Raw genomic sequence first — 12,970 nt, forward strand, 5'->3', positions numbered from 1 at the left:
TCTTTCTTAATAATTCTTTCAAAAGATTTCATAAGAAGAGAAGTCAGCTCTACAGGTCTAAAATAATTTAAAACAACAGGGGAGCTGAACTTAGGCACAGGAACAATTACAGAATGTTTCCAGATCTTGGGAACCTTTTGCAGCTTTAAAGATTGCAGGAAGATATAATGAAAAATCACACTTAGCTGGTCTGCACATAATTTTAACACCTTCCCACAGATATGATCATTTCCAGGGCTCTTTGCCTTAGTATGCCTCAGCTGGTTAGCCACCTCTTTAACATCAAGTTTAGACTTGTGTATTTCTGTTCTCGCTGCCTTTTTCCATTCCCTTTCAGCAAGTAAGTCCCCCTCTCTGAAAGCTTTTTTCCTCTTCAGAATCATGTCCTTAATGTCCTTGGAAAGCCATGGTTTATTGTTCGGGAATATCTTAATAACTCTAGAAGGAATCACAGAGTCTTTACAAAACGAAATATAACTGCACACCACATCAGTCAGTTCATCCAGATCAGAAGAGCTCTCCTGGAAGACGGACCAATCGGTACAGTCAAAGCACCCTTGTAGAGCAAGAGAACTATCATCTGTCCAAACTTTGACTTGCTTCACACAAGACTTTTCTCTTGTCAACACAGATCTATAGGCAGGTAAAAGGTGAACAGTATTATGGTCTGAAGATCCCAACGCAGGACCCGCCACAGATTTATACGCCTCCTTAATAGGACCGTAACATAGATCCAGGGTTCTGTTATGGCGAGTGTGGCAGGTGACATATTGATAAAGGTGATTCAGTGATTTCTTAAGATTACAGTTATTAAAATCACCCAAGATAAAGTGGGGAGCATCCGAAGAAATGGACTGGAAGTTGTGAGACACTTCAAAGATGATATCCGCGGCCGCTCTGACGTCAGCCTTAGGATGAATGTAAACAACAGTGATGAATATTTGTGGAAATTCCCTTGGAAGGTAGAATGGCCTTACAGACACAGACAGGAGTTCAATGTCGGTATGACACAGCCGCTCGCGCACAGTGACATTACTGCACCAGCTACGATTGACGTAAAGACAAACTCCACCTCCCTGGGATTTGCCGGTCACCGCGCTGACCCGATCCAAACGAACAGGAGCCCCAAAGCCGGTAATTTGTAAGGAAGAGTCGCTTTCCTCATCAGTAAGCCAAGTCTCAGTGAACGCCAAAAGACAGGCGTCTCTGTATTCCTGTAAGTGGAGTCCATCCCATTGCAATTCGTCAGTCTTATTCCTGAGAGACTGAACATTAGCCAGGATCATGGAAGGCAGAGGAATACGTTTCTTACTTTGAAGCTTTCTGATACGCTGACGCACGTCACCCTTCTTTCCCCTTTTCTTTGGGTGACGTGGCCTTGCAGAATTCACTTTTGTCCCATCAGATAGAGCCTCAGCAGGGTTAAAATCCGGATCGGAATATGTGGGATTGTTCACGGCCAGATAACTCCAGCGCAATCCCAGGAGCGTCTCCCGTGAATAAGTAGTTGTATGGCTCCATACAAAGTCTATAACAAACATTAACAATAAAAAACGTAGAATCTCCATTTTGACAGAGTACCTTCTAAGGAAGCTGACTCTGTTAACTCATAAACTTAAGACACCAAAATAAAATGCTAAAAAGTCACTAAAAACACTAAAAATCAAACAACACACATGGAGCCCAAACGCCAGCTGCCGGTCGCCACAAGAGCAGCGCCCCCTGCACCGAAGTCGGAAGTTGGAAGCCGGACTGAAATTTATCAAGATGTCATTTAAAAAGTTCATTTCAGATGCCAAACTTTTAAATCGACTCTATTAAACTGACATAATGTAGTGGAGTGGGATTTTCTGTAGCACATTTAGCACCGATTGCTGGGTGGAGTAGAAGCCTTTATCCTCGGCAGGTGTTGTCCCTGCAGTAGGCGCTGTATGCTGGCAGGTTGTGTGCCAGTGTCAACATTACCTCCCCTGCAGTCGTAAGTGCCATGGTGTCTTTCCTTCTCTGGTGGGGCTGTGGTAGTCCTTGGGTAGTTACATCTGATTGTTTCTCCACAGCGTTGCGGCTGTCCAGGCCGTGTTGAATGCAGTTCCACCTGGGCGGTGTACTGCTTGGTAACTGAGTTTGGTGCCAGGGCAGTTCATCCAGACCTGCTGCAGTATTCCTGGTTTCTTCTCTCTCCCTCCCCACGTGACGGGGTGTAGCTACTGTTAGACGGCATTTGCTCTGCGGGCAGACAGAATGGTAACCCGGGTGATAAAGGGGGTTGTGTGTTCTCTCTTGTAGGCACGGGGATTATCCTGTCCTACGCTACGGGGTGTGTGGATACCCTGCTGTTTTGTCTCCATTTGGATTCCTGTCTTCTCCTCCTGTCCATCCGCAGGTAGACGATTGTTACTGATAATTCACTCTTACACTCCAGTCCAAGAGTTGAATCCCAGACTGATTACTACGGTGGATGCAGCCCCAGTTAATATTAGTTAATGTTAATATTTGCAGTGTTTTTGTTGCATGTGGCTTATTTTTGTTTGGCATGTTTTAACCCCTTTTTGTTACCTCGGCATATAGGGTATTTTGGGGAATTGTCAGCTTTTATTTTATTAACTGTTCTTTTTAAAAGAAAACTGTAAAAATAAAATAGAAACTTTTTATGGAATAGTAATCAGAACATCAGAATTATTTCCAGGTTTTAGACACAGACTAGTTTTCTTGTCTGACTGTGTGGAATTAATATTTTGCCTAAATGTAATTTTTCGGCTAAAGTTGGCAAATTGGTTTTATGTCTGTGGAAAGGAGTTCTGGGCTGAGCTGCATCAGAGGATTTGCTTTTGCATCATAGCAAACAGAATTGTTGACGTTCTTGTTAATCATTCCAGATAAATGCAGCTCTCTGGCCTCACACAGCTCATTAGAATTACGCTGGCTTTGTTTGTACAGCTCATTTTGAATTTGAAGTTTTGTTTTCCTCCACTTATGTTCAGCTTTCCTGCATTCCCTCTTTAGGCTGGTGAGCACAGTAGTGTTTCTCCATGGAGTTTTCTGTTTGCTCAAGGTGCTCCTGCTTATCGGTACCACAGCATCCATTGTCTTTTCAGCTTAGTCTGTCACCTGTGGTGCTTTGGTCAACCTGAGGGTTAATTTTTAAAACGCTTCATGTACTACTGTCTGAGCAGGATTATTACATAAATATGAAAAAATGCAGTAAAAAGAGGGGACGTTATTTTTGGTGTAAGCATGCAGTCATTTGTTTAGTAATAAATCTTTAAACAACGACGATCTGACACCATTTAAATATCATTAATCATAAAAACATGTGGAATCCAATCAGTTCAGGTAACGCAAACATAATTCCCAATGAGTCATTTTTGGTACATCATGTGGCCCCACATTTATAAAAGCACATTTAATGAATTTGGTAACATTAAAACCAGCTGACATTCTACATGTGAGTGTGGGGGTGGCTGGTGGGACGTCACGACATCACTTCCGTGTCCAACGCACAGCGGTAAATACAAGCGTAATGGCTGTAGCCATGAAACGGGTCACGTTTCTCAGTGACATCGTATTTTGTCGACTTTCCAATATCAGTGAAAAAGGGTCTGAACTCCTACAACTCAAACCGAGATGTAAATGTTAGTGTGCTGGCAGGTGGAAGTCTGGAGGGGAAAGTACAGGCTTCAATGGGAAGAATTTTGAGGTTGAGGTGAGTAAGTAGCTAACATCAGGGCATCAGACATCAAGCTAACTTTTCATTGTGTGTAACGTTAACTATTGTTTACTTAGCGATGTTAGAATAAGTTCCTGTGGTATGGTGGAAATGTCTTACAAGCCCAGTACAGGTTTGGCAGCTAAGGACGTTACCTAGCTTGTTAGCACCACCTAGCAAGTACTTGCGTTTGTGCTATCGGGAAGGCCGAGTGCCATCATGTAGAAGCTCTCCTCATCTGGGCTGAGAAGAACTGCACCCACACGGATGTTAAGTGTTTATGGAAGAGGCCGCGACTCCCAAAATGGAGGAAATCACAGCCAAGAAAGTGTCTGAGATTGCAGCTTCCACATCCCAAGGTTAGTATATAATAAAAGAATAAGTCATGATTTCTGTCTTGCCATTACCATGACCCTACGTTTTCTTTCTGTACTACAACCTGAACTTGGCTTGTAGAGAGTTGTAAATGAACGATTCTGCTGACAGGAGAAATGCGAGGTGGTGTTCTCACTTGGATCCATATCATCATCATCATCATCTTTATTTGTCAGACTCAAGATCCATAAAAAGAAACATCAAACAAACACAACAACAACAACAACAGTTCTAAAAGACACTTATACCAGTGTTTCCACAGAGAAGACTGGTAACGTACTGAACTAAAACTAGGATTCACCAGCATCAGGACAAGGCTGTTTTCAGAGTTATTCAAGCGACAAATCTATACATCAAATTTCTCATTAGTGCCTGAAAGGTACTGACACGAGCGTGAGAGAACAAAAAACTGGCACTGCTGGACCTGGGCTTCTTGAGTAGAACCCTTAATGCATCATTGTAAGCAACTTTAAGCTTCTGTAGACCTGCTTTCTCATATTTACACCACAATGGGGCAGTGTACAGAGGTGGACAGTCATTTCTGAAGAGTTGGATTTTTACATTGTCTGAACACATGTGAAATTTCCGAGCCAAAATATTAGCTTGGGCATACAGATTGGACACTGTCGATATATCATCATCGTCATCATCATCATCACAGAGCTGATCTGTGATGAAGTGACCCAGATATTTAACTTTAGAACAGACACTTAACTTTTGTTCAGGCAAGTAGAAATCAGGGAAGCACAGTTCTTTGTCCCCTTTGGTCCGACAAATTAGTACAACACTCTTTTTTGCGTTATATTTCACATCATACTTTAGTCCATAGTCAGAACAAACATTCAGCAGCTGCTGAAAACCAGCACTGCTCGGGGAAAGTATGACCGCATCATCAGCGTACATGAAATGATTCACCAGACTCTTACCAATCACACATCCAGTTCTACAGTTGTTTAGTTGATTGGACAACTCATCCATGTACAGGTTAAACAGGGCAGGAGATAGCCTGTATTCATACAATATGACAAAAGATCATCCTTTGAAAGCTTGCAGCCATCATTTACTCTGTGTATCAACTCAGGAAGACTATTTGTATCCAGCAGCATAACAAACGGTACATGATCTGACATGGAATACTCATACAGAATTTCCATAGATTTCAGAACAGCATGTGCATAAGCAGAGCTAATGCAATGGTCAAGCCATGACGTCGTATGCCATGCTTCACTTATGAAGGTATAACTGTCATCTGGTAACAATAACTGACTGGACAGAATAAAATGGTTATCTTCACAGAACTGTAACATATGCTTAGCAAACACAGACTGGCTATCTGAAATGTCAGCATTCATGTCACCTACCACACAAATAGATGTAAAATGATGCTCATGAATAAAAGAATTAATAAAAGCACGTCTATTCAGATATAAATCGTCATTCTGTAAACTCTCATATGGTGTATAAACGTTCAAAATCGGTTCAGTTCACCATCATCTTTATTTCAGCTGGAATTAAAGCACCTGTCAGCCAGGAGCACAGAGAATGGGCATGGTCATCTTTGGCTCAGCTTGACCGTTTTACAGGTCTGGGTTGGATTCTTGCTCCAGAACCGCTTCAGGTCTGACCTTCATATCCTGCTTCATCAGAAACGTCACATGAACAATAAATCAGTTACAAATGAGCAAAAGTTCAAGATATCCCAGCACACCCTAGTTTTTGTTTGTTTGTTTGTTTTTGTATCTCTTATTTGTCTTTAATGATTTTAACTTTATTTATTTATTTTTGATGTTCTTGCATCATTCACATTGGGATCAATACAACAATCCAGTAGGACAGAACTTGTGTAAACATTGCTTTTATCATAAGCAGCCTTTCTATATTATGAACATCCCAAGTCATTATCTGTGCCATTAACCCCCCCCCCCAAAAAAAAAAAATATATATAAAAGGAAGAAATATAAACAGTGGTGCAATCTTAATATCTTCTAACTACCTCTCTAGTGGTGCTTATTATAAACAAAATCTTTTCTTAAATCTGGTTAAATTTAACCCTTTGAAGCCGGAAAAACATTGTCAGCTTCTTCATGACAAATATCTGGTGAACAGTGTTGTTCAGATCCTGGATTCCTGGTACATCTACTTGGAGCCATTTTCTCGTTGGGGCTTTCTTGGCTGCTATTAATATAATTCTCAATATTTATCTGATGAAGTAGTTACATCAGGAATTTCCAAGCCCAGGTATAAATACAGGAAATCAGGAGGATTTGTGTATGAAAACATTTTCTAGACATTGTGTGCAGCTTTCCAGGTAGCTTCTGGACTGCCACATGACCTCCAGCAACCAGTTCCTCTACTTTGGTGTTTCTTTGGGGCTGGGGTAGTAAAATAACAAATTATATTTTTCCAACCAAATTCTGTCCAATTGGTTGAACAGGTGGTTTTTTATTTTGCATTTTACATATCAATTCCCAATCCTCCACTACTGAGCCAGTTTCTTTTTCCCATTTCTTTTTAACATAGAAGGGTACTAGTAGATTTGTTTGCTTGATAAACTTCTGCAACGGTTTTCCAAACCATAGTCTGTTTGAAATATATTTATAATTCTACTTTCCTTTTTCTCAGCATCTGCCTTCAATTTCATTATCTGTTTCTCACCTGTAGATACTTAAAGAAGTATTGATTATTTAAACCATATTTTGCTTAAAGAGTTTGGAAATCTGCTAACTTCCCCTTGTGGTTAAATGTGAAAAAAGAAGTACGGCCCTTCAGGGTCCCTCCTTGAAATCTCGTATCCTTACAGCTAGGTAAAAACGCTGCACCATCTCAGCATCATTTCGGCCTTCCTTAAATTCAGCTCTTTACATCTTTCCAAATCTTAAAAGTACATTTCATCCAGGGATTATCAGGATCTTTCAGATGCAGATGCAACTTTCTGGCTGCTATCAGGCCTGTACTGGGGCTCCTCTATAGCTTTCCACCTATATTTAAATGTGTAGCATAAACAAACTACACCCTACTTTATATAGAGGTGAATTCAGTGTGACATATCCTCGGATTTAAACCACTGCAAATCAGACATCAACCTGTAATGTAGTGTAGACAAACGTATGTATGTCAGTGAGCACTGGTGACTTGTATGGATCTAATTGTTGTTGTTTTTTCTGATTACTGATGTTTGTGACAGAAATTTGACCGATGCACCACATCCAAACTTTTGATGGGATATTGGCCAGTGAAACATCAGCAGGCAAAATCTCACGAATAGTGAAGCCCTTGTCAGCCATTACCATGTCACCTGCTTCTAGCTGTTGGAGCAGTTAAACTTTGTAGAAAGGTCTAGGACACCACAACTCAGTCTGAGCTTCATCAAAGTCAAGAGCAACTGATCAATTAGGGGCATTTTTTGAACATTCCAATCAAAGTGATACCGGAGAACAAATTTAGAAAGAAGGGCCTCCAAAACGAAGACTGTGGCAGCATCTGGCAAGCCAGTGTAACAGTTGACTTTGTCAGGGAGGGAAGAAAGCTGACTAAATGAAAATGTTTGTTTCTCCAATTCTTTCTTCAGTTTGTCATTTTCTTTTCTAAGAATTTCAGGCCGGTTGTTCAAAAGATTTAATCCGGATAAAAGCTATCCGGATTTCGTAATCCATTTTTTCAGGACGGCGGATCACATAATCCGGCTTACTTTTATCCCGGTTGTTCAAAGCAAAATAGGATCCTGATCCAAAATCCTGTTTTTCAGGGTCATGTGATCCGGATTTCCAGCATGTAGATCAGTGTTTGCTGCCGCCATGTGAAGAGCAGCAGGTGGAAGAACCACCGGGTTGTACCACAGTTTCTTTCTGAAATCCACCGTGTAATCCTGCCCTCTGTTGGGATCAGGATAATCCTGTTATTTTGGATCAAAGTTATCCTGATTCTATTCAAAAGTTTTGAACAACCCAAACTGAGGGTTTTATCTGGATAACAACCAGGATTGGATTACGTGATCCAAGTGGATTTCGGACCTCGATTTCCGTTTTGAACAACGCATTTTCAAGATTTGATCCAGTCCGATAACCGAAATCTGCTAGGATTACGTTTGAACAACCGGCCCCTCATTCTCAATTTCTAGCACCAAAACACTTGAAGTACCAGGGGTCTTTTAAGCAGTGTCAGAGTTCAGCTGTTCCTTCGTCCTCTACAGTCACAGGGAGCATTTTCTTTTTGCATTTGGTTGGATGGCTGGTGTGGTCAGGAAGGCCTTTCCCCCATGCCGGGCAAACTGTGTCGGCCCGGCTGCTTTGCCATGTGGAAAATGCCATCCACAGACCCTTGAGTTGTGGTTTGGAGTGAAACCTTTACGCCTGGAATAAAAATAAAAAAGAACTAAGTGGCGATCAACAAATAGAAGTCGTTACATTAATGGGTAACGTTATCTAGGTTATCATTTAGCCCAAATAAGAGCCTAAAATGCTAGCTAGCTAATGATAGCTGCTAGCGCTTGCCAACACTTAAGTTTATTTTTCATGATTACAGATCAAACTTACCGTATCAGTTTAACCCATCTCCTCTTCTCGTTTTCATCCAGAGAAAGGCGGTAGTAAGGTATCATTTTATTGACCTGATTTCTCTTAGTACAACACGGGACACAGCGCTGTACCATTATACCGCCATTTTGTTTGGACATGGAAGTGACGTTTTCTGCTTCAATGAAGTAGCAACTAGCCATCCCCATAAATGTGTACTGGTTGCCATAGTGACTGCATGGAGGTCCCTGTGTCTCTATGAGCTCAATATAAAGCCGTAAAGATGTTGCAGCTGAAGGCTTCCATCTGTTTCTCCAGTGGGATTTGTTAAGGAAGAAAGATGGAGGTCTCAGACCAACCGTTGATCACAGAGGTCTTATGTAGAACTAAAGAAACAAAAATCTCCTGTGGGTAGGGCACTTTTTTTTTTACTATATAACTTAAAATCCTCTTCACACCCTGATTGCAGCTAATTAAAGGTCCCATATTATACACTTTATTCCCAATCTGAGACCATTCATTAATATCTAAATGAAATATTTCCGCCATGGTATGGACAAATCGACCCTCAGTTTGAGTGCAGCGGCTTCTCTTCACCTCCCTCTTTTTAGCAGCTTCAGAAATGTGCCGTTTATGGTGGGCGGAACCCTGGTGGAGCAGCTCAGCTGTTGGCTCCGCCCATCGCATCGCCCGTCATGAGGTGATTGACAGGTTAGGCCTTAGCGGTTACTAGACGCTGATTACAGCGTAGTGAAGGATAAACAAACGCCGGAACACCGGAACCCATTCCTGAAGAAGTTCGAGCAAGAAGACTAACAGTACTGCTCTTACCTCTCCAGCTGTGTCACGGACAGTTGGTATTGAACCTGGCTTCAGCTTCAAACGGTTGGCGAAGCCTGCTTTCCATGCACCCATGTTGTGGAAACAGTCCTCTTTGAAATGCTGGCCACAGACATGCAAAACCTTTGGAAGTTTTCCGGGTACATTTCCTCCAAAAATAAAATTAATCCACTCAGTCCTCGTGGGTTCAGTGGATGGAAGTAAAAAAACGTTTTCGTGTTCATTTATGCAGCCACAAACAGAACAGTGCTTCTGTCGCTTAGCCATGTCCGCTAACGAGGGTTGCCGAAGAGGGAAAAACACTAGGCGCTAGGTGATTTTTAGAGGGCGGGCTTTGAGAGCCGGTAGACGGGGCCATCGCTCTGTGGGGAGTGGTTATTGTCCCTTATGACGTCATAACGTACACGCTTTCAAACAAGCTCATTTCAGCGCTTACTTCCCTAGAGGTGGAGCAGGGGGGAGAGAGAGCGCCTGAAAGAGTTTCACACTTACGGGTCTCCTACACATGCGGGGGGACCAGTATGACTGTTCCAAAACCATTAAAAAGTGAATTTTGCATAATATGGGACCTTTAAATAAATGCTCTAACACAAAAGTAAAAAATGTAGTCACCAGTGGAACGTACAGGACTGTAAAAACAACTTCCAATCATTTTAACCAGTTCTAAAAGATTGGTTAGAGACGTGTCAACTTTTTTCTTTTATTTGCTTTCCCAAGAGGAGCTTTATGGGTATAAGGCTCCTCTTGATAATGTTTAAATATATTTTATCTTATTTATTGATTTTGAATTGTGGAATTTATGTAATTTAGCTGGACCTGAACGGAGGGGACAGGAAAAAAAAAGGAAAATAATGAAGCGAAGTAAAAAGGAAAGTAGGAAGAAGGAAGAGGAGACAAAGATCCAGTAGATAGAAGCAACGAGCTTCAATTAAAAACCTAACAGCAACCAGCTGCTACACCTGCACAGAAACACAACAGAGAATTTCCTACAGCTTTTACTGGTAAACTAAGCAGACAATCATCAGGAGTTCCTAAAAAATAACCAAGACAGCAACAACAACATGGATCACAACAACAACCAAAGAACCAGAAACACACTTGAACCAAAGCATCTCTTAGTGTATAAACCCACTGGACACCTCAGTGCTGAGTCAGCATGCAGAGGATGAGGAAGGAGGAGGTTCAGAGATGAGTGTGATCCTGCAGATGTGCCTCCGAAATGAACCAGAAGAGCAGGAACTTTATCAGGCACACCTTGAGTGTGATGGACACACCAGGCAGACAATCACATGTTAGGAACACTTGGCTCAAACCATTATGTGAAAGTAGAAAGGGGAGCAGACAAAGTGTCATAATGTTCTGGTTTTATGTGTTTGTTGTGTTTCTGTGTTAAGTTGTTCATTTAAAGGATCGATTGAAATGATAATAGAAATGTATCTGAATAAGGTTTTCATGGAAACACTGAATAAGAAATGCATACCGACAGAAATAATTCACAGTTGCTAAATTATTTTACAGCAGAAGCTCAGAGTGAAACAGTTTCTGAGACCTTCTGCATCACTTTACCCAGCATCCTGCCCCCTGGTGGACACCTGTAGCACTGCAATGGTTCTGACATATCCCACGATGACGTACTGCAAATATATGCAAATTTCCAAGAGTCCAAGAAAAGGTTCAGATTAGGTGATTAGAATTTCTTCTGCATTATTTCTTGGGTGAGGCATTACAGGGTTAAACCAATGAGTGACACAATGGTAATTACAAACATCTTTTATTTGTAGTATGTGTGAAATTTAGAATCAGTTTGTGTCCTCAGTGAATTGTTATCTAGGTTAAAAAAAAACAGCAAAACTAAGTAATTAGTTTTATTTAGTACATTACTTGATAACTACGGGGTTGGAGATTAAAACATCAGCATCACTTCATCTAAAGTGGCACTTATAAGGACATTATATGGGATAATAAGCACATAATGGTAATTACTACAATAACAGATAATGTAGAAATAATAAACACTATAAGCAGAGGCTTAACAGTTTATGGGGATTATATTTAGTTAATGATAGTGAATTGTCTGATGTTTGTGCTTCCAGTGCTGTTACAATGTGCTAGAGAGCCATCCCCACCCTTAAAGGGACTAGAAGCACTAAAGGAAATTCTCTTTGTGAACCATCAGCATGTTGAAGACAAAACAAAAGTGTTATTAACAGCAACACCGACTTTACAGATGTAATATGAACTCAGAAACAGCTGTGAAACTTATATATTTGAACAGTGGCAGTGTGATGCTTTCTTTCACTTTTTGCTATGAATCTTAATTGGAAGAAAGAAAGTTGAGTCTGGAAAAAGTAGTTCCAGAGTGATGCTCAGCACGTTGTCTGGATGGGAGCAGATGTTGCTCTAAAACCTCCATGTACTTTTCAGCATTGATGGAGCTTCACAGATGTGGAAGCTGCCCACACCATAGACACTAATGCAGCCTCATCCCATCAGAGATGCAGCTTTTCACCTGTCCACTGATAACAAGCTGGATGCTCCCTCTCCTCTTTAGTCTGCAGGACACGCCGTCCATGCTTTCCACAAACTAGTTCACATCTTCATCCAGGTTTCCACTTTGCCTCAGACCATTTTAAATGAGCTTTGGTCCAGAGAAGATGGAAGAAGCTGGTTCTGGATCCTGTTCACATCTGGCTTCTTCTCTGCATGATGGAGCTTTAACCTGCATTAGTGGGTTTCAGGGTGAACTGTGTTCACAGACGGTGGTTTCTGGAAGTCTGGATGTCTTCCTGAGTCCATGCAGTGGTTTCCAGTAGAGAATCAGTAGAGGATCACCAGCATCCAGCCTTGTCCCAGCACACAGAGAATCCTTTTGATTCTCTGAATGTTATGATGATATTCTAATTCAAAGGCCATCAGGCACTTGCCTCCATGCCACACCACCAAACCAGGCTCCAGTGGGGCTCCCCGGTGACCCACATCCGGGAAAGGGAAACTTCAAAGTGTCCTTCTATCATAGGAGCCTGTTGAGCCGGACTTTGTCCAGTCCCTTACCTAGACACCCTACCAGGGGCACTACACCCCCAACAACATAGGTCCTAGTGTCACTGGGAGGTGCAAACCCCTCCACTGTGGTAAGGTGGCCACCCAGGAAGGGGCTTTTTTTGCTTTAACTATAAATAAGCTTAGCCATGTACTATGTGCTCCTAACTCCTAATCCTGACTCTGTGTGATAGAAGTGAAAGAACAGCAGAAAATATGCTCCAGGTAAGTTTTAGGAGAGGACTGTTGTCCCGTTCTGGTCTGATGCAGGATTCAAGCTGCTCAACAGTCCAGGTCCTTGGTTACTGGATTTTTGCTTTGTTGTCTGTATGGGATTAGATGTTGTGGTGCACACAGATTCCTCCTGATTCTCTGAATCTTCTGATGATATTCTACACTGTAGATGGAGGATCTTCAAAGTCTGAGGAACGTTTTTCTGAAACTGTTCCACAGTTTTAGATCCAGTTTGTCTCAGATTGGTGAAGCTCTGTCCATCTTT

The 12,970-nt window shown here is 41.6% G+C and overlaps 1 long non-coding RNA gene across 1 annotated transcript; it reads right to left on the bottom strand.

Annotated features, from left to right (window-relative positions):
* Positions 1–320: 320 nt before the first annotated feature.
* Positions 321–11,862, bottom strand: LOC121628862. Its single transcript, XR_006008291.1, has 3 exons — positions 11,850–11,862; positions 6,635–6,636; positions 321–618 (listed from the first exon to the last, which is right to left on the bottom strand). It is a non-coding gene; the product is annotated as an uncharacterized LOC121628862 (long non-coding RNA).
* Positions 11,863–12,970: the final 1,108 nt, after the last annotated feature.

This window comes from Melanotaenia boesemani, chromosome 18 (genome assembly GCF_017639745.1).
Source record: "Melanotaenia boesemani isolate fMelBoe1 chromosome 18, fMelBoe1.pri, whole genome shotgun sequence".
NCBI lineage: Eukaryota > Metazoa > Chordata > Actinopteri > Atheriniformes > Melanotaeniidae > Melanotaenia > Melanotaenia boesemani.